This window comes from Uloborus diversus, chromosome 8 (assembly GCF_026930045.1).
Source record: "Uloborus diversus isolate 005 chromosome 8, Udiv.v.3.1, whole genome shotgun sequence".
Classification (NCBI taxonomy): Eukaryota; Metazoa; Arthropoda; class Arachnida; order Araneae; family Uloboridae; genus Uloborus; species Uloborus diversus.
Genome location: NC_072738.1, coordinates 40,769,151 through 40,789,597, shown reverse-complemented (window position 1 = coordinate 40,789,597; position 20,447 = coordinate 40,769,151).

The window sequence follows — 20,447 nt, the reverse complement described above, 5'->3', positions numbered from 1 at the left end:
AGGAAGAGAAACTTTTGCAATTTTTCCTATTAGTTTTTCATTTGGAAAAGAGAAAATGATAAAAACGGCTGAAAATATTTACGAAAGTTGAATTATGATGCCTGATAGGTATTGCTTTCTTGCAAGAATTTTCAAAACATATATAGTCGAAGTAGTTGTCAATAAATATTTTGTTCATATGATTACCGAACGCTGCTCAATATCAATCTAGAAAATATTCAACTTAGATCAGAAACACTAACGAAACTCTATAAATAGCTCTTTCTGTAAGAGTTTCAAATGATTTAAAGTCTTAAACTAAGAAGGACAAAATGAATAATTGTTTTAAAAAAGTTTATCCTTATACATAATTCATTGATTTTTTTAAAACCAATTTGTTTGCAAGAAAAGATTTTCATAATAAAAAATGTCAAATATTCTGCAGATATAAATTTCTACACCAACAGGTTATTATTTATCCCACTTTGAAATGCAATGCCTCACTAAATAAGACAATTTTTACATAGCAATTTTGAAAGACCATTTGAATTTTTAAGAAAATCCCTGATTGTAAAACTAGAAGTATCTGCAAATACTTTGTTTCTTTCTGAAATTTCACTTATTATGTTTTCCCTGTTATTATTATTATTATTATTATTTGATACAAAGTAATACAATAGTGAAAAATATCAACAAAATATTCGCCACATGAGATTCGCAAATTATTGCTGTACAAAGAGCTTTCATTTGTAATTCTTGCAAAAAACATAAAAGATGGATTGTTGCTCATTGTGTTTCACAGCCAGATAAAAGATGACAAAAGAAGAGACGAAAGATAGAGAATAGAGTAAGACGACGAATAACTTCAAGAATTTAAAATAGTTGCATTGCTTGTTTGACCAATATCTTTTATTTCAGCATTACAATATTTTTTCGATTAATTCATCTTTTGGGTACAGCAAAAAGTGTCGCCAGAAATCCAACGGAGACAACTTAATTTACCTTACTGCTTTTGTCGACATGTAATTCCTCGTCAAAAGTATGATCTTTACACATTGTTCCATACCAAGGTGGTAGAAGACAAAAGAAGTTCCCTTTATAGTAAAGCATTACTCCAAGAATTTTAAACAGTTACATTGTTTGCAAAATGCAGGTATTCTTTTACCAACATTACAATATTTTTTCGATTAACTCAGCAGTGGGGTATAGCACAAAAGTAAAAGTCATCGGCAGAAATTCGGCGGAGATAACGTTTGCTACTTGTAATTCCACCTTTCGCTAATGATTTTAGAAATATATTTTCAACCAATAATAATTCATAACGAATTCTCTATTAAGCTCGGTTGCCATACATTGTTGCACGTCAGTCGAAAATAAAACAAAAACCTTCCTCCCGATAAGATCTTACAGTGTTTCAGTACGGACTCGAAGTAAGAAAGCTGGCACGCAGAACAATAGCTGTAATGGCGAAAATCAACATCGTCTATTACACTCCAACTGAAATGCAGCGATGGGGACTTTTCGAAAGGTGGATATCTAATTACGTGGACTATCAAGCGATGATTGATGGCCTATTGTAGACTGTTGACTGTCTCCAGCACGAGATAATGTGACGGATGCCCCATCCGTCACAGTTGCAGTCACATGACCTCAAGGAATATCGTTATATCGATAGGTATGAAGGAATCGATAGTGTGATTTTTACCTCGTTTCGATGCGAAGAAGATTTTAAACATGTGCGTCTGTATAAGCCTCTCAAATTTTCTTGGTAAATCAAATCGGAGGCTTTGGAACAACGTTTCTTAATCTCATTTATAAGTAGAACCCTTTTTAATATCCAATTTATTCACGGAACCCCTGATTTATATTTAATAGTATATTTTGAATGCAACATTCAAAAATGCTTTACTTGCAATAAAAACAAAAAAATATCTCAAACGATACTTATTGTGATCAAAAAGTAACATAGTTTTTCTTTACTTATTAAATGTCATTACTATAAAAATCTCGTATTCTTGTACTGGGGATATAGTCGTATCCATACATTTAACAGGAATTGAGTTTATAACTGATAAGAAGTTTTGATGCTTTCTGTGCTATTTATTCGGAAATTATTGATTAAATGTTTCATTCAAAACATATTTTTTTCTGATTTTTTATGTTACTGTTTTGCAGAAAAAAAATAAATAACACAGAATCTCCTTGATTTAAAGAACCCCCCCCCCCCCCCATTTAAGAGACGCTGCTTTTGGAGATCTGCCTCTGCAAAGATTGAGGGTAATTTTGACTAACTCACATTTTTATACCTTTAGTGCATCTGTTAGCAAAAAGAAAGGAAAAAAAACACTATTTAAAAAATCCTATAAGCTTTGTTAGTTATCCTAAATTAAGAAATTATAACTATTAAACCATGCCACTATCCTACCGCTTAGGGTGACTCTGAACGGTCTAAGAAATGTGAAATAAAACTAGTGCACTTTTGAGATTAAAAAATATGTATTTTTTTTAATGTTAAGAAACTTTTCATTTTTTTTTCTACAACTTATTATATTGCATGCAATATTATTATGTAGATGGCAAGAGGTTTTAACTTCTTGAAATCAGCGTTCAAGAGAAACTTCCAAATGGTAATTCTAGACTTACTGGATTATGCAATTAGTTGTAAAATGTTGCTAATTTATTTTTTAAACAAAAAGCAGAAAATTGATATTATAACCTTGACGGTATACATTGAGCCTTCTGTAGTTTCTTTTGAGTCAAATATTCTATATGAAGTAGGAAGTGTACAAAGTATGAAGTGCTGCACAGTTAACCCACGGTTTTAAGAAACCCTAAATGAATTTTCTCCATGCAAATGCAAACTTAGTGCCCAATTGTTTTTGAGTTGTCCATTTTAAGAGTGGAGCACAGCTCGATTTTTGTTGTCATTCACTAAACTTATAATTGATCTTTCAATGACTTTCTCTTTTAACGTATTTGAAAATAATGTTTATAGTCAAAACGGAAATTCTTGATCGAAAAGTTAACTTAGCTCAGTAATCCAATTTAGTTTCTACGCACACGAACAAAATGCAATAATATAATACTTTGGTTGTAATCAAATTATCCATCAACTTATACGTTCGTATTTGGCCAAATGTTTTGAGCAAGAAATGCTTCCAAATGCTACTGGAGGGATTTACGGCTTATTGTGGACATCTAACCACTATTGAACATGATTGAAAGAAGTGCTATATCAATTACAAGCATGTCCTGGCCGGGATTTGAATCAGTTTCCCATGGAGTGAAAGCCTTCTACTCTCTTTGCATACGCCATTGGGATTGTGATGATCGCGAGAAGAGGGAGACAACTAATTTATCAGGCAATACGACAAAAATATTTTAATTTGTTAAAAGGTATCCGACGTATTTCAACTACCGACATTGTTTCAATGAAGCACCGTCAAATGGGGTGACTTCGTGACAGCAAGGGTTAGATTGTGCCACATAAATTGTAGGGTACACAAAAAACATTTTCATGTTCATTCTTCTCAATGATTATAAACATATAAGATCCAGTAAGTTACTATAAGAGGTAAGATGCAGTTTTAGTAACAGATGGATCGTTTGAAATTCGCTGCACTTCGCTGCTTTATCTTTCACGTTACTTAACTTAACGTCTTTTGATTGGTATTGGTACATATAATGTGGCTCAATCTCAATCCGTGCTGTCACCAAGTCCACCCATTCGACGGTGTTCCTGCTTCCTTTCAGGAATTCGTTTTCCTATTTTTTTTTTCTTTTAAGGCTAATGAAACTTTGCGTTTCCCATCAGCTAATGTGCATATACATCCGATTTAAAAAAAAAGGTCATGTGTCTAATTGTATCATTTTTCTCATCAGACAAAGAATGATAATAAATACATAAGATCCATTGACTTTGCTATAAGAGGTAGGATGATGTTTTAGTAACAGATGGAATGTTTGAAATATGCTGCACTCTGCTTTATCTTCCACGTTATTTAACTTAACTCCTTTTTATTGCTATTTGTGCATATCACTTGGCACAACATTACCCAATGCTGTGACATATAGTCATCCCATTCGATGGTATTCTTTATCATTCCGCTCAAGAATCCGTTTTCCTATTTTATTTTTTTTTAAAGGAAAGAGACCTTACGTTTCCCATCAGCTAATGTGCATATAAAGCCAATAAAAAAAAAAAAAAAACTTCATGTATCTAATAGTATCATTTTTCTCATCAGACAAAGACTGATCATAAACATATACGATCCATCCAGCGAGTTAAATTCCTAAAAGAAAAAAAGAAAGTCAATTCCGGTACTTATCAATCATCTGTCACAGCATCATTTGAAGAAACTGCATTCCCATCACCCCAGAACATAATTGCCTCAATTCGTCTCTTGCTTATGGGAGATTTAACAATTGGTCTACCAATTACGATCATCGAAACCGGGGAATAGAAGAATTGGCTCGACGTCGTTGATGGTCTGATGGCATTTGATGTCGGATGAGGAAATATCGGTTTGACATGCAACAGCAATTAGAAGGACACGTAATAAAGAAGGATTTGAAGTCGATAGTGAAATGCTTATTGATCAGATATCCCGTCAATAATTGTTCTAAATTATTCTTTATTGCGGTGATGAGATTGTTTCTGTGAGGTTAATTTAATACTTGTCAGTGGCAATTTCGTTGAAATATGGTTTCCTTTTTCTGATGGATGAACCATGAAAATCGTGGTTGAAAGATGAATGTATGAAATATAAAATAGAAAGTTTATCCCCTCTTTTTAGGAAGTTGTTTTTAGTCAGGAAAATCAGCCTAATTTGATTGACACTCAGTTCCTATTACGATTCTTCATCAGTTTGGCACACGTTTCTATAATTTTTTGTTAGTCATCAAGCGTTTTAATTGTTGCTCGTTTTGTTGAATGCATGAATTTTTCTACACATTCCTTTTTGTTTTTCATTATTTTTTACTCTATTTGCTTCAATGCTTTAAATTCATTTATTTTATTTTGTGTTTGCTCTTATTTATTTACCAATTTACTGTTGTTTTAAACTTTTTTTTAAAATTGTTTTAGTGACATTTTTTTTTTTTTGACTATAGCTTTTAAAATATATATTTAGCTCAAAGGGAATGAATACCAAAACAGACGCACTATTTAAAAAGGCATTTTGGAATCGAGATAAAAAGGTTTGCCTTTCACAACGAAAAGCAATGTGACATTAAATTTTACTTAAATCAGTGAGCAAAAAATGGGCGTCAATCATAAAGCCACTGTTATACTTTAAACTATTTTTAAATATCCACAACTTAGAAATTAATCAGACATACTATTGAAGAAAATGGTTTGATTGAGACCAATGGTACCTCATGACAGAAAAATGAATTTGTAAGGTCAGATTTTCATAAATGTAAAATTACATTAGAAGTTTCAATCATAAAGATTACATAAATAATAAAATTTTCAGATTTATTTTTGTCACTAGATCGTAAATGCCAACGATTATTAGTCATTTTTCGTCAACTATCCCGAATGAGAAAATAAATTTCACATTTCAAGGAAAAAACTTGCTCAATCAGGATTTACATATATATTTGCTCCAGGTCAACAAAATTGAATACCGCATTGATAAATTAAATAATTCTCAATTTTTACACAAGCAGTTTACGTGTTTTGCGATTCAAAACAGAAAACCAGACAAATAGCGCAATACAAGTTCATTTAATTTAATATTTTAGTAGAAAAAATTAAACCAACCATGAAGAATTTTGTAATGAAACCTAACTTTATTATGTTCGCATAGGCATTGAGCAACCAGTTGCACCGTTTGGTTTATTTGATGACGTCAGTGGTTAGTGCAGAGAGTGTTCACATGGTATTTAGTTTTCATTAAGCGGTATCTCTATTAGAAAGCACCTGGTTAGTCACTGATTGATCAGTTACTCTATTCGAAAATTCCCTAAGAAATTAAAATAGAAGAACTATGAAATTAATTTCTTAGAAATTAATTAATCTCAATTTCAGATTAATTTTTAAGCTGGTCTAACGTAATTTCTCTCGCTTCAAAGACGAAAATTGTACAAAGTAAAACAAGTGTGAAGTAACTTTGATAAAAAAAAATCACAACCCAATGTGAAACATTTTGAAGACGAAATTTCCCACGTGCAAAGTAAGTTAGACATTTCAAAGAAAATGCACGAAACAAATATAATTAAAAAGTTTATTGATCGGAAACAAAATAATGATCATTTTGAGAATTAAATGACCCTGCTTGAAAACTAATGTATCCATTTAAAAAATAACACAAAATAAACAAAATTTTTAAGCCTTATTTCGTAGAATAGATAACCAAAACTGTAAACTTGTTTATTGGACAGTTAGGAATATTAAGACAGTTATTTCAGTTAGGAAATTAAGTTAGCCATTTGAGTGGCACATAGCAGAAAACTTAAATCTTATAAACACGTTTAGTCTAATATAGATAAACACCACCAGCTGTAAACCATGATTCCGGAGTCATTTCCAACTCCAGAAATGTAGCAGCAGCCTATTCGTAAACCAAATAAGCGGAAAACGAGATTTATTTCCCTCAGGAAACGAGAGGTGGGAAATCATCGCCTAGGAACCCACAGAGAGTGGCCAGGTTATTCGTATTCATAGTTGCCTTCCAGATTTTGCTTTTTGAGAATATTGTAGGACTACTTTTTTTTTCAAAGTAGTTTCACAGTCTAGTTTGGTGATGTAATACAACTGATATTGATAAAATATGGCTGAATAATAATAAATAAATAAGTATTGTTCTTGTTTTAAACCTTGTGCTGTCTCTCGTCCTTAAGTTCGGTTTAAATATGTTGATGTGAGAATTTTGAACATTGGTTATATGTCTCGTACCAGCAACCTAAAGTTCAATATGTTTAGATTTAACAGTTACCTTACATTTTATTCTTTCGAAATGCAAAATCATAGGAGATGTTTCTGGCTCATTATCACATTTTCCTCTGATCTAATTATACCTCTATTAAAGGATTATTAAAAAAAAAACAGGTGAATTAACTGTTTACCAAAAATTTTATTTCATTATTTTTCTACACTTTTTAAGTTTTTACATTTTTAATAAATACATATTTGTGAACAAAAAATGCTTTTAATACATTTCTACGTTTATTCTTAAATGCATTCTACTAAAATGATTGTTTAACCTGACGTTGAATACAGCGCTGTGTACAAAATAAACGAAAAACCTGCCACTTGATTCAAATCAAGAAATTACCATTCAAAAGAATATATCAAGTTTGTGTTGACAGTCTCTAAATACAATCAGTTGAAACACTACACGTAATCTAGCGTCTTCTTTATCTAATGTTTATTAGTATGAAGAAGTACGCTACTCTCCGCACATGTAAAGTCACGCGATATGAATTCACTAGTCAAAACATTTCGTTCAAATCCATCTGATCATGATCTTTCACGGAAAGTTTTTTTTCCAACGTATGAAAAGTCACGCACTAAAGTTTGCAGTCAACACTCCACATTTCCATACTTCTAAGACATCGAGATACATTTTTATACAATTAACATACAATGTACCACGTGTTACCAATCACTCGATATGCATGAAGGATGGAATATGTCGTGCAATATCTTGAGGTTGTGCAATAAGATTTCTCAAATGAAATAATTTCATATTTTATGTGGGAATACTCCCGTGGTTTATTCAGTGGTTAAATTATTATGCCCGTTTTTATCTGATTGTGATCTCTGCGCATGGTTTATCAAGTTAAAACTTGTGTTGTGTAATGGGGGTGCTAAGAGTCATGAGCTATGTTTGGTTGTATAAAAGGGTTGTATAAAACCATTCCTAATATCATGAAATGAAATAGATTCTTAAGCTGTAAAATACAACCATTCGTCACTAACACTTGATATCTGAAACAATTGTTTTATATCTGCATCTACGGATAATATGCTTGAGAGCAAAAAGTTTGAAGACGGTGTTAAAAATATGTTTTAATCATTGTCTCGTCAATGCTCTGCGAACTCCACAATAAATTATTTAAAGGTTTTAGTAGACTCTTAGGCTATTTTTCTTGTAGAAATCTGATACCCGTCTTAAATTTTTTGTGGTACATACCATACAAGTACTTCTAAAAAACCGGAGCTGGTGGATTCAGTTGAAGAGTCAAAAGAAGTAATGTGATCAAGACGCCCGCTATAAAGAGCAAAATGTGTAAAAATAATCTGGTAAAGAATCTACACATACCCTTAAAATCTGTCCGCATCTGTTTGTCGATCTACTTGAAGCTTCAGCTTTTTGAGAACCACTGGAAGTTGAGAGTCGAATGAGGTGGTCAAAAAATAATAATTTTAAAGCAATTTCTTCTAATCCCATCGCTGTACGACTTTAATTAACATAGCTATTAATTCAAACGTAAATTAATATGATTTTGTTCTTAACTGCCTATTAGTCAATTCTATCGTCAAAAATCACCCAGCAAAATGGATCTGTATATGGTTGGGTGTTTAAGTCGCCTTAGGTGTAGAATGTAAAATACAGTAAAACTAGTAAAGTTGACCACCTGTCTAAGTTGACCGCTATTTTCGGGCACAGAATTAGATCTATATCGTATAATTCAACCTCTATAAGTTTACCACCTGTTTAAGTTGACCACTAAAGTAGTGCCCCGCAAGTGGTTAACTTACCTAGTTTTCACTGTACCATAAACTGCCAAAAACTTGGTAAAAAACCAATTAAATTTATCGGAGGAAAAAAATGATAAAAACCAATTGTTTTCACTGAGCCGTTAATGTAAATTGTTACATTGTGTAATGTGTTACATTGATTTATACAGCCCTGCTTGCCTATGTAACGACGTCTGCTCATAAAGTTCACTGTCCATCATGCAGTGTAGATTTTAGCAGCAAAAATATGCAACCCAAAAGAAAAATCGGCCATTCAACTCGCAAAATTAAGAAACTTCGGACGCAGACGTAAACATATTTGAATGTTCAAACTAATGCAGACATGTTTGTTTCAATCAAGTATCAGTTCATATATATGTATATATACATATTTCCACATTAAGAGCATAGAAGATAGTCAAAACAATACTCATACGTGCATTATGATTGCTTTATTATCTAGTCGTGCATGACATTTTCAACTATCGCATTTGAAAAACCATCATCAATATTCAAAACATTCTGTTTAGTTTCACCTCATCATGGTGCTTGGATGATGTGTCAAAAAAATTTATCCCCTGTTTTGTGAGGTGATAGTCACGCGATGTATTTAGTAGTCAAAACATTACATGTAATCTCATGCTGTGTCTCTTACTGGACTTTCTCGTTTGAAGAAATTCACCATGCATCAAACGTCACGCAATATAATCAACTGTCAAAACATTTCATGTAATACTCTTATCTTTTATAGTCTTCCTATAATCACATCAGGAAAAGTAAATTAAATATATAATGCTTCTCAAATGAGCAATTATTGATAAAATTTAAAATAATCATGTAAATGCGTCAAATTTCAAGGAAAATATCTTCCTGTTTGGAACCGCTTGTGGAACACTTTATTCAATTAAAAAGTATATATATTTATTTTTTAATATGTTTCGCGTAACGTTTTTAACCATTACTGTTCCTCCTGCACCAGTGGAAAACGCTGAGAATTGCGATTTATAATTTGAACTACTAGAATTTGACCACAATCCGTTCATCAAAATCAATGTATCCGACAGCAGAATAATTGAGGTAGTGAGAAGCAAAGGAATATAAGTGCCAAAAATAAAAGTTTGGAGATAACATGTCCTCTGTTTTGGTCAAGAGGTAGTACTAGTAGATAGGGGCTGCAAAACAACAAGGTTTGTAAAAACTTTTCAATGACAGCCTACCAGGGACCGAAACCTTAACGCGCTTCACTGAAAACTTGAAAATGTCCTTTTACATTCCTTTGCATCTCATTGCCTAAATTTATGTAATTACCTCATGTTTCCCAATTCTCACGTATTCGGACTGGGAAAATTACATAAAATATTAAAATTACGCTACGTTTTTTAACTATTGCTTAGAATCGCTAATTTATCTAAAGAAGTATAAGCAAACGAGCTGATGTGTGCATCACATGACTTCCTTTTATTCCAACTTAATGTCATTTTCTCATTATTGGCAGTTTTAATGTGATTCAATAGTTTGCTCTCTAAATATCACCAACAGCGGCCAAATTAAAATGAGATTTTAAAAAAAAAATTAAATCGTCAAATTTATCGCCAAGTTGGCGACAAAACTTGGCGACCAAAAGACTGGCGATATAGCGCCAAGTGTCCGCCAAATTATAACACCACTTGAGTTTTCATCGAAATTAACAATGATTTCCCCCAAAAAGGGGCATAAGACCCTCTTTGGAGCATCCGAATGCAACCAAAAGGGTGGTGCACAACTAGACTCCACCAGGAGTCAAAGTACCAAATTTCAACTTTCTAGGACATTCTTGAGTTATGCGACATACACACATACACACATACGCACATACGCACTTACATACGTACATACAGACGTCACGAGAAAACTCGCTGTAATTAACTCGGGGATCGTCAAAATGGATATTTCTGGTGTCTGTACGTTGCTAGGCATATCTCCACGTGTGGTCGGGTCGAAAAAGAAATTCAACATTCATTCGGGGGAGAGAAAAATTTAAATTAAGGCCGATTTTTGAGTGTAATTTTTTTCGCGAATACAATACTTCCTTTTTTTGTAAAAGGAAGTAAAAAGAAAAAAACAGTACAAGACAACAAGTTTCCTAACCAATTTAAAAATATCGATTTTAAGATAAAAACATACATTCAACAGAATATTTAAATAAAAACATTCTACTCACAATTTTCTTTTTAAACTGTAATTTCTCACCAGTCAGGCAAGAGGACAAACTTTAAATAGAATGCTTTAAGCCACCAAATTCTAGTAGCATGGAAGGAAAAAAAACGAACACAAGGCAACAAGTCCCCCAACTGATTCATAAAGATGGAAAGCATCATAAAAAAGGGGAAATTTACCAATGAATGACAGTAATGGGCATTCTATCGCTAAATATTTTATCGCTAAGTAACTGCCACTCATCTATATTGTGAGGGTTATGCAGGGATTTTCATTTTTTATTTCCACATATAACACCGCCGTTTTTTTTAAAGAGCTTTTAGCTTCATCAGAGTCTGGAGGGGGGGGGGTTGAAATGCTCGAAGCTGAAGTCAAAACCACAGGGGAAATGATGATAAGAGGCAAGGGATGCAAGAAAGAGATTAAAAGACAGATAATTGATATTGAGCAGAGCATTGTGGGACTTCTTTTACGAGATTTTTTTTTCAATCTCAAGTTTGTTTTTATGTCTGTGGGATAGTCTTCTTTGATTGATGAGGTTGCTGTTGGCTTTTTTCCTCTCTGCGAAAAAGATTTGATTGATGTTTTGAAATCGAAACTGAAGCTTTGCTTAGATGATTATGATGCGAATAGTTTTATCTTAAGTGGAAATGAATGCTTTTGAAACAGTTGTAAATTGTTGAAAATTTATTTTATAGTATCGATCATCTGTAGGAAGAAAATAGAAGTGATCGAATAGATGTTACAAAACATTTTTCGTTATTTACTAGGGTGAAATAATGTGTGTCATAAGTTTGAATTTTATTACTAACTAGTGGTACCCTCACGGCTTTGCCCGTAGTAGAAAATTAAAAGGTCGTTTGTTTCGCCTTTATATTTACAAATAATGGATGATGAATTTCTCGCCAATTTGCTACGTTCTCACCAATTTGATACGCTTGCTCATGTTACGGTTCCACGTTATGATGATTTGCTCTGTGAAAAGTTCTTAAAACTGTAATAGAAAAAGAACAAAATTGTATTTTCGAAAAACTGCTTCGAGGTGCACACCCTCATGCTATAAACTAATTCTGTGCCAAATTTTATAAAAATCGGCCGAACGGTCTAGGCGCTACGAGCGTCACAGAGATCCTGACAGAGAGAGATCCAGATATCCAGACAGAGAGACAGTCAGCTTTATTATTAGTAAAGGTAATGAAACAGATCATGGTAGTCTTGATATCTTTTACTTGGTATTCAAGGGAATGTGCCCTAACTCATCTCTTTCACTGACTTCTGATATTTTTCATAAATCTTCATATATATTAATATATCTATCATAATGTATTTTCTATAGTATATCTACCATAATTTATTGAATTTTTTTTACTAATAATGAAACAGATTATTTAGGCCTTGATTTCTTCTTTCCGCATTCAAGAGAATATGACATTACGAATATATGCTACTAACTTCTGTTGTGTTTCATAATCTTAGCAATCTGTAGCCTATCCATCATAATGCGTTGAATTTTTTTACTAATAATGAAACAGATGATAAAAGTTTTGATTTCTTTCATCTGTATTCAAGAGAATATGACATAACATATATCTACCCCTAACTACTGAAGCCTTTCATAATATTCAGAATCTATAATCTACCCATCATAATGTGTTGAATTTTCCGATTAATAATGAAACAGATTATTAAATCTTTGATTTCTTCTTCCCGCATTCACGAAAATACGTCATTCCATACCTTTTTCCCTAATTTCTGATGCCTTTCACAATCGTCACAATAATATCTAATATATCCATCATAATGTGTTGAATTTTCTTACTAATAATGAAACAGATTATGAAAATCCTGATTTCATCTTCCTGCATGCAGGAACACATGCTTTTCACAATCGTCACAATATCTAATATATCCATCATAATGCGTTAAATTTTCTTACTAATAATGAAACAGATTATAAAAGTATTGATTTCATCTTCCTGCATGCAGGAACACATGCCTTTCACAATCGTCACAATATCTAATATATCCATCATAATGCGTTAAATTTTCTTACTAATAATGAAACAGGTTATAAAAGTCTTGGTTTCATCTTCCTGCATGCAGGAACACATGCCTTTCACAATCGTCACAATATCTAATATATCCATCATAATGCGTTAAATTTTCTTACTAATAATGAAACAGATTATAAAAGTCTTGATTTCATCTTCCTGCATGCAGGAACACATACCATAACAGACCTTTTCCTCTAACTTCTGATACATTTCATAATCTTCTATACACTTCAATTTCCTACCTCCGTCATATTACACCGAAGTCAATTGATAATTATGCAGATTTCCTCTCCTCTACAACCCTATACTCGGACAGTACCAACCCCACGAGACGAAGGGAACTGCCCAATTTAAGGCTACTATATAAGGGAAGCTGACTTATCCGACATTTTGGTTCCAAAATTGACGGGGAACAAACTTGGTATTTGTACAAAAGCCTCGTTGCAGAAAACTGGTGCCCAAGCGAATTAATTTATTGTGTAAATGAAGAAGATTTATAATAATATTAATTAAAAACAAATTAGGAGTGAAAAGGAGGTTCATTACAGTAAACATTTCTTAACACACATACACAAACAGATACACTTTTGTTGAATTTGTGTACTAGGTAAACTAAGTTATCTTTCTAGATTCATCTTTGAGTGATATTTTACTCAACGCATGATCAATTGTTTTACGATATAGCAACCAACGAATATCACAACGTAATTATAAATACTAAAAACAGGGTTAGATCCAAAGCCGTCTTGGAACCAAAATGTCGGATAAGTCGGTCTGTCCCTTTCAATGGGGTTCTAGCCCAATTAGACGGTGCCAATAGCGTTACAAAGGGGCAGCGAGCAGTAGAAGTCCCAAATTACTTTATAACCCCACAAGCGGCTAATATCAATATAAACAGTTACGGCTCAGTCGCGGCAGGGATAATCATGATATTCATGGCTGTGCCATTTGGGCACTTCTGTTGTTCTAGGGCTTGAGGAAAGGGGTGTTGGCACTTAGATCACGTGTCCGGCACGTGTTAAGGATTTAAAATGTCCGTTTGGGATTAGTATGACTGGCACTCTGATCTTGCTAATTTGGATGCGGAAGTGCGAAGTGTTTTGTCAATGGATCCTGTGAGATTTGACGGAATTAGTGAAAAATACGTTGGATTATGTGTTGAAAAAAAAAAATTAAATAATGATTACAAAAACCTGAGAGGGAGTGGGCAGTGAGCAGCATACCCTAATTTAATGTCTGAGTAAAACATAATTTTCTTTCAACATTTGCTTTAAAAAAAAACCTTAGGAACAAAATTACTTTATGCTAAATGTGCATCAGTGCCATAACCAAAAGGAGGGTTTGGAGGGTCAATATCTTTTAACTTTAAGCCTCTAACAGTGCTTTACTTTCTGAGAAACTCATAAAAATTTAAATGATGTGATAAATAAATAATGTGGCTGCAAAATATTCTTAACTAAGCAACATTTCTCAAAAGCAGAAATTAAGTTAATGGTGACTCGAAAGCTGTAAGCTGTATGCAAGAAACAAATTTTTTTTCTGTTATTGTTAGTTTTAGAATAATATTATAATAAGTCGCTCATTTGGAAAAAGAGTGCCACAATACGAAATTTTTATTTTTCACTTAACGGCATTCAAAGGACGTGATCTTCTTTGTAAAATAATGACAGATTTTTGTTCGAATATTAACCACTGGAGAGCACAGCAAACTTTCTTTTTTTAATGCAAGTTGCCTGAAGAGTTCAATTTCAAACGCTTCACCTGTAAAATTTCATTTCGTCGTATTGTGGCACTCTTTTTCCAAATAAGCGATGTAATATGCCTTTAGTCGTTATTTTTCTGCATGTGACTCGGGAAATAGTGTAGTTTACGCTGTTTTCAAAAAAAAAAATGAAACCACATTTTTTCAAGGATATAACGTTACATGCTGGGTTAAATAAATAAATTAAACAAAAAATATTGGTTTAAATATTATATTAAAAGTATAAATTAATGAAATCAAACTTGAAATTTTAAATTGTACATGGTGAAATATTAATGAAATACAGTCGAATTCGTTCATAACGAGCCCTGCTTTAACGAAAACCCGGGTTTAGCGAGAAAATCAGAAGTACTTGGTTGGAACAATGTTAGGTGTATGGGAGCATTACTCGCTTTATGCGTGAAAACTCCGCTTAAAGCGAGCAATATTTTTGTCATTCGTAAAGTTTCTGCTGACTTCTAGCTCAGTCTACCCTTTTTCGATAAATTTTCTCTTAAGATTCCAAAGTCAAACAAATTTAAAGAAAAATCATAAATCCAGAGGACAAGCGATGACAGTACTTTTTTTTTCATTTGCTGAGTAAGATATATTTCAAAAATTGTGTATGTGTAATGTGTGAATTCCTCAAAAACAATGACATAAGAAACAGACATTCAGATAGTTCAAAGCAAAGTAGCCAACCTGTTTCGTATTCTACAGTGTACTGTGATTAAAAAGAAGAAAAAAAGCAACTATAAAAAAATTTTATAATTTTTTTCACTCTCTCGCTTTTTACGAGCACTCCGTTATAATGAGCGAATAAAGCGGTCCCTTGGAACTCGTTATAAGCAAGTTCGACCGTATAACTCTAAATAATAAGATAAATATTTGAAATGTCGAAATTTCCGGATTATTCATGCAAAAGAATGCTTTGTAGTACATAGCTAAATCAATAGTAATTTCAACTTGTACCGTACGCTGGAAAAATAAATAAATTTCATACGTTGTGATAAATATCTAAAGCATTTAATAGATATATTATAAGTCAAAAAACAAAATACATTTTTTGAATAGCAAGCAACTCAATTTATGGTGATTTGATTTAATACCCTACGCATGGAAACATAGCTCAAAGTTTGAACTAGTGATCAAATATGGAGATACATAAAAATTACGGATTTAATTAAGTGAAAAGTGCATAAATTGCAATTACAAAGTAGTGTTAAGTAATAAATTAACAAAACAAAATACAGTTAAATGCTACTCAATTCAATCTCTGTTGAATTAATCTAGTACTCTACATATGGTAATAATATCAAATATTTCTGAAGCAATGAGAAAATATGGAAACAGACAAAAATTATCAATTTAATTAAGCAAAAATTATGCAAGTAAAATTCTATTGAGATAATAATAATATGTAATTATATTTAATTCACAATTCATGTATTTAGAGAGTTCATGAACAGTCATCTAACACAGGATAAAATGCTCGGTGAGAAAATATTAACTTTTTTTCTTTTAAAAGGAAAATATAATAGGGGAAGAAAACAATACCTGATATTATTAGTGAGACAAATTTGAAAAATATTTTTACGAAATAAATAAACTATTATGTCATGTAATTATATGTAAATGAATGAGGAAACCTACTAACGAAACTAAAAAGTGAAAGATTTCGTTGTTTAAAGCGAAATAATTGCTTTTAAGAAACGAAATATTTCGTTTTCATTCCCTCTTCTAAAAACAAATTCGCATAAAATTTTGACGCTCGTCCATTAAAAGATTAGCTTACATTATCCAAAAACATAAGGCAGCGTGGAAGAGAAATATCTGTAAAGTTCTAAAACTTTTTCTATTTTCATTTTCTTTGTCGTCTGCTATCTGCAGATGGGCTTTGTCCTACCAAATCTAGTGCACACCCCGTCCTAACACCAGGGTAATACACAGGACTCGGGACAGAGCAGCGCATACGAGACCTAACTTAATACTTGAGAAAAGAAAGTTCGAGAAAAAAGGATGTATTCGGAGAATAAAAAGGTTCGGGCGCAACAGTGCAATCTAAACCCTTCCAGTTCACCCTACATCAATGCATTAGCCGGTAGGGAGAGCGAATATGCATACAAAATCGTGCAACAGCTTAGATGAAATGGAATCTGCGTTTCCCTTTTTTTCATTTTTTCCCCTACAATAGAAGTTGGAAGTATTGCTTTATCTAATGTAAAATAACGGATGGTTCAGATACGGAATTCCCTTTTTTTGCTTTTGTCTATAGATTGTAGGCATGCTTTCTTATTAGGTTTCAAGGCGTAGGGGGAAAATTTTTATGCAAAGAAGTAGAAGGGGTTAAAGTCTAAAAACTACTCTCGGATTTCAGTTTTTTTTCCCCTGCTGTAAATTCTGTTGGAGAGAAACTGATTGAAAGTGAATAAAACTGGCAACGTATTCCGGTGCACGTAGTTTTGTATCCTCCCAAAATGCCGGATTCAGGCGATAATTTTTTTTTCTGCAGTGTGTTCCACGCTCTTTTTCCGGACTGAAGCTGTTCTCAGTCGATTTGGACCTGTACGAGCGAAAATGACTTGAAGAAAGTAAAATTAGCGTTTTACAGCCAATCATTGCAAAAAAGTTAATTTATTGATTTGTTTTATGTCTATGAATTTTTCCGTGTTTGTAAAATTGTTTGAGAAAAAAATTGGGGGGGCCGGGGTTGCCCCCCCCCCTTAAATTCCTTTCAGAATAATACAATTAAATAGAATAATAACGACTTTAAGAATAATAATTTTTTATTGTTTAAATATTCAAAAATAGAAAATCGTCCGTCAAGGTATGACGGGTGAAAATTGCTTCTACATTTAAACGAAGCAATTGTCGACGTCAGAAGTGTTACTCGATCAGTGAATTGGCTATTGTTTCTTTGTCGATTTAAAGTAATTCAATTTATATACTAGTGGAGCAGGAATGTACTAAAATTTACGTACGGTTTTACTTTCAAACGCGATTTTCTCAAAACATCAGTTTCAAAAACTCTGGTTTCTTTTTCTAGCAAACTACTTTACGTATTACTATGAAATTTTCACCACACTTTATTTATATGTTCATAATTATACTGAAGTGAAATTTTTGCTTCAGGACTCAGCATTTCCTTAACAGATACTTCCATAGTCAAAATTGGTCAATTTTTCTTTTAAGAAGTTACTATTTGTGGGAATTTGATAAATTATTAAACAAACAGAACTTCGTTAAAATTTCACTTCAGTGGACTTAGGCATGTCTTGAAAACACTGAAAATTGTAAAATTCTATCAAAACGTTTCGAGAAAAATGTACAGAAAGTTTAGGTATTTAATATTACGTATACACAGGGCACCGACTCAGCTCAACTTCACAGCGCTGATGCAGAAAAATTCATTGGAAAACAACAATGTAATCTACTCATAAATTAGAAAAAGTGTTTACAAACCGAAGTTTTGATTTCGATTAAGTTAACTTTTCATCTGGTTTTCAAATAGGAGATATGGGAAAGGGACTAAGTAGGTTATGTATAGAATCTTTATAAAAAGGTCCCTTTCTGGTGAATTTTTAGTATATTTTTAAGTATCGTTACTTTTGTAATCAATCGGTTCTGCTCCAAAAAAAATCAGTTCGTATTGTGTTTCTTTCCCTAAAAGCTAATATGTAGATTAAAATCAAATTAAGAGCATGGGAAACAACTTTCTTATTTCATAGTTCAATGTATTGATTTTAAAGCAGCATTAAATTAAAAACGATTAATTGATCCATAAATTAAGATCAAATCTTACGCTGAACTGATTTGCAAATAGGAGGTGAGACGATGAGACTACGCAGGATATATCTAGAATATTTGTAAAAGGGTCCCTTTTTTGCGAATCTTTTATTTACTTTTACAAAATGACGTTTTTTTGTGATGATAGGTTTTAATTTGAAAAAACGCTGTTGGCATTGTGTTTATTCCCAAAGAGTAGATTTATCGCTTTACATCAAATCAAGAACATGGGAAACAGCTATCAGATTTCAAACAGCTTCGATATGTGTTTTTAAAAATCAACATTAAATTAAAAACGATTAATTAATCCATAAATTAAGATCAAATCTCAAGGTGAACTGATTTTCAAATAGGAGGCGAAGAGAAGAGACTAAATAGGTTTTATCTAGAATTTTTTATAAAACGGTCCCTTTTTTTTGGCGAATCTTACATTTATTTTTACAAAATGGCGTAGTTTTTTGTGATAATGAGGTTTTAATTTGAAAAAATTGCTGTTGGCATTGTGTTTATTCCTAAAGAGTTGATTTATCGCTTTGCATCAAATCAAGAACATGGGAAACAGCTATCAGATTTCAAACAGCTTCAACTAGTGCTCTCCAGTACTTAATATTCGAACAAAAATCTGTCATTATTTTCCAAAGAAAATAACGTCCTTTGAAGACCTTTAAGCACAAAAAAAAGAAAATTAAAAATTTCGTATTGAGGCACTCTTGGTCCAAACGAGCGATATGCCATTTTTCTTCAGTCTTCTCGAAGCTCTTTTTTTTTTCAAGATGAGAGAGTAGTTTAGAAATTTAAAATCAACAGAATGGCAACAACAAGAAAAGGAAGTGCAAAAAGCATCAAATTCATTTTACTTCCCTTTCCTCCGAAATCGAGGGAAATTGTGCATAGACACAACAGCAACTTTTCTTTGCTTAGACGGGAATAGGGGAATGCATCTCAAAAATCCGCTCCATTAATGTTTACGGATGGGCGTTTGTCTCATTTTCAGAAGCGATTTGGAAATCTTTTTTCTCTTTCTTAAGAAAAACACTAAAAGCGTTTGCATTTTCTTCCTTCTAAATCTTATCCTCAAGAAGTTTATATTTTTCGTTTGGAACATTTTTAGTGCGTATGTGCGATTTGCAAGTTTATGATGCCAGTTGATAACTGTAGAGATGTCCGTTAAATACCGACTTTATTTACCATTTTTGAGTAGTGATAGAATTCTCCTTCTTTTTTGAGCAATTCATATTCTACAAAAAAATCCGTGTTACTTGTTTTTAAGCAATCACGATTGCTTATTGCTTTCATTTGACTATTTTGATGTGCTATCATTTTATTTTCCCTCCAGCACCCTCAGCAGCATCACCGTCGACCGGGTCCTCACGATGCTGCTCCTCTAGCGAAAACCGTCTCCAGGTTGCGTCAAAATCCTACACTTACAGGCATACATACACGTACCTACACAGACACACACACACACATATATATATACACCTACGCACACAAACACATACACACACATGCATACACATACACACATACACAAACACACACTCACATACACACAAGTACCCACACACTCATGCCTTCACACAGACACACATATGCCTACACACACATACACATACCCCCTTACACACACCTACACACATACACACAACTACCCACACACGCATACCTGCTCACAGACACAAACACACACTTCTACACACACACTCATGCTGCCTGCACACAGACCCAAACTCATATGCCTACATACACACACGAACGCCTACACACACGCGGGCGTACACAAACAGCACTGCTTAAACAGCACGCACACACATGCATACATACACACACACGCACCCACACACATGCGCCTACACAAACACACACGCGCATTCATTACACAAACACGCTCGTGATTGCGAAAAACATAATTTGAATTCAAGATGCCAAAAATTCAAATTAATATAGTTTTTTTATTATTTTTATTTTTTATTTTTTTATGAATAAGTTGTCATTACCACCA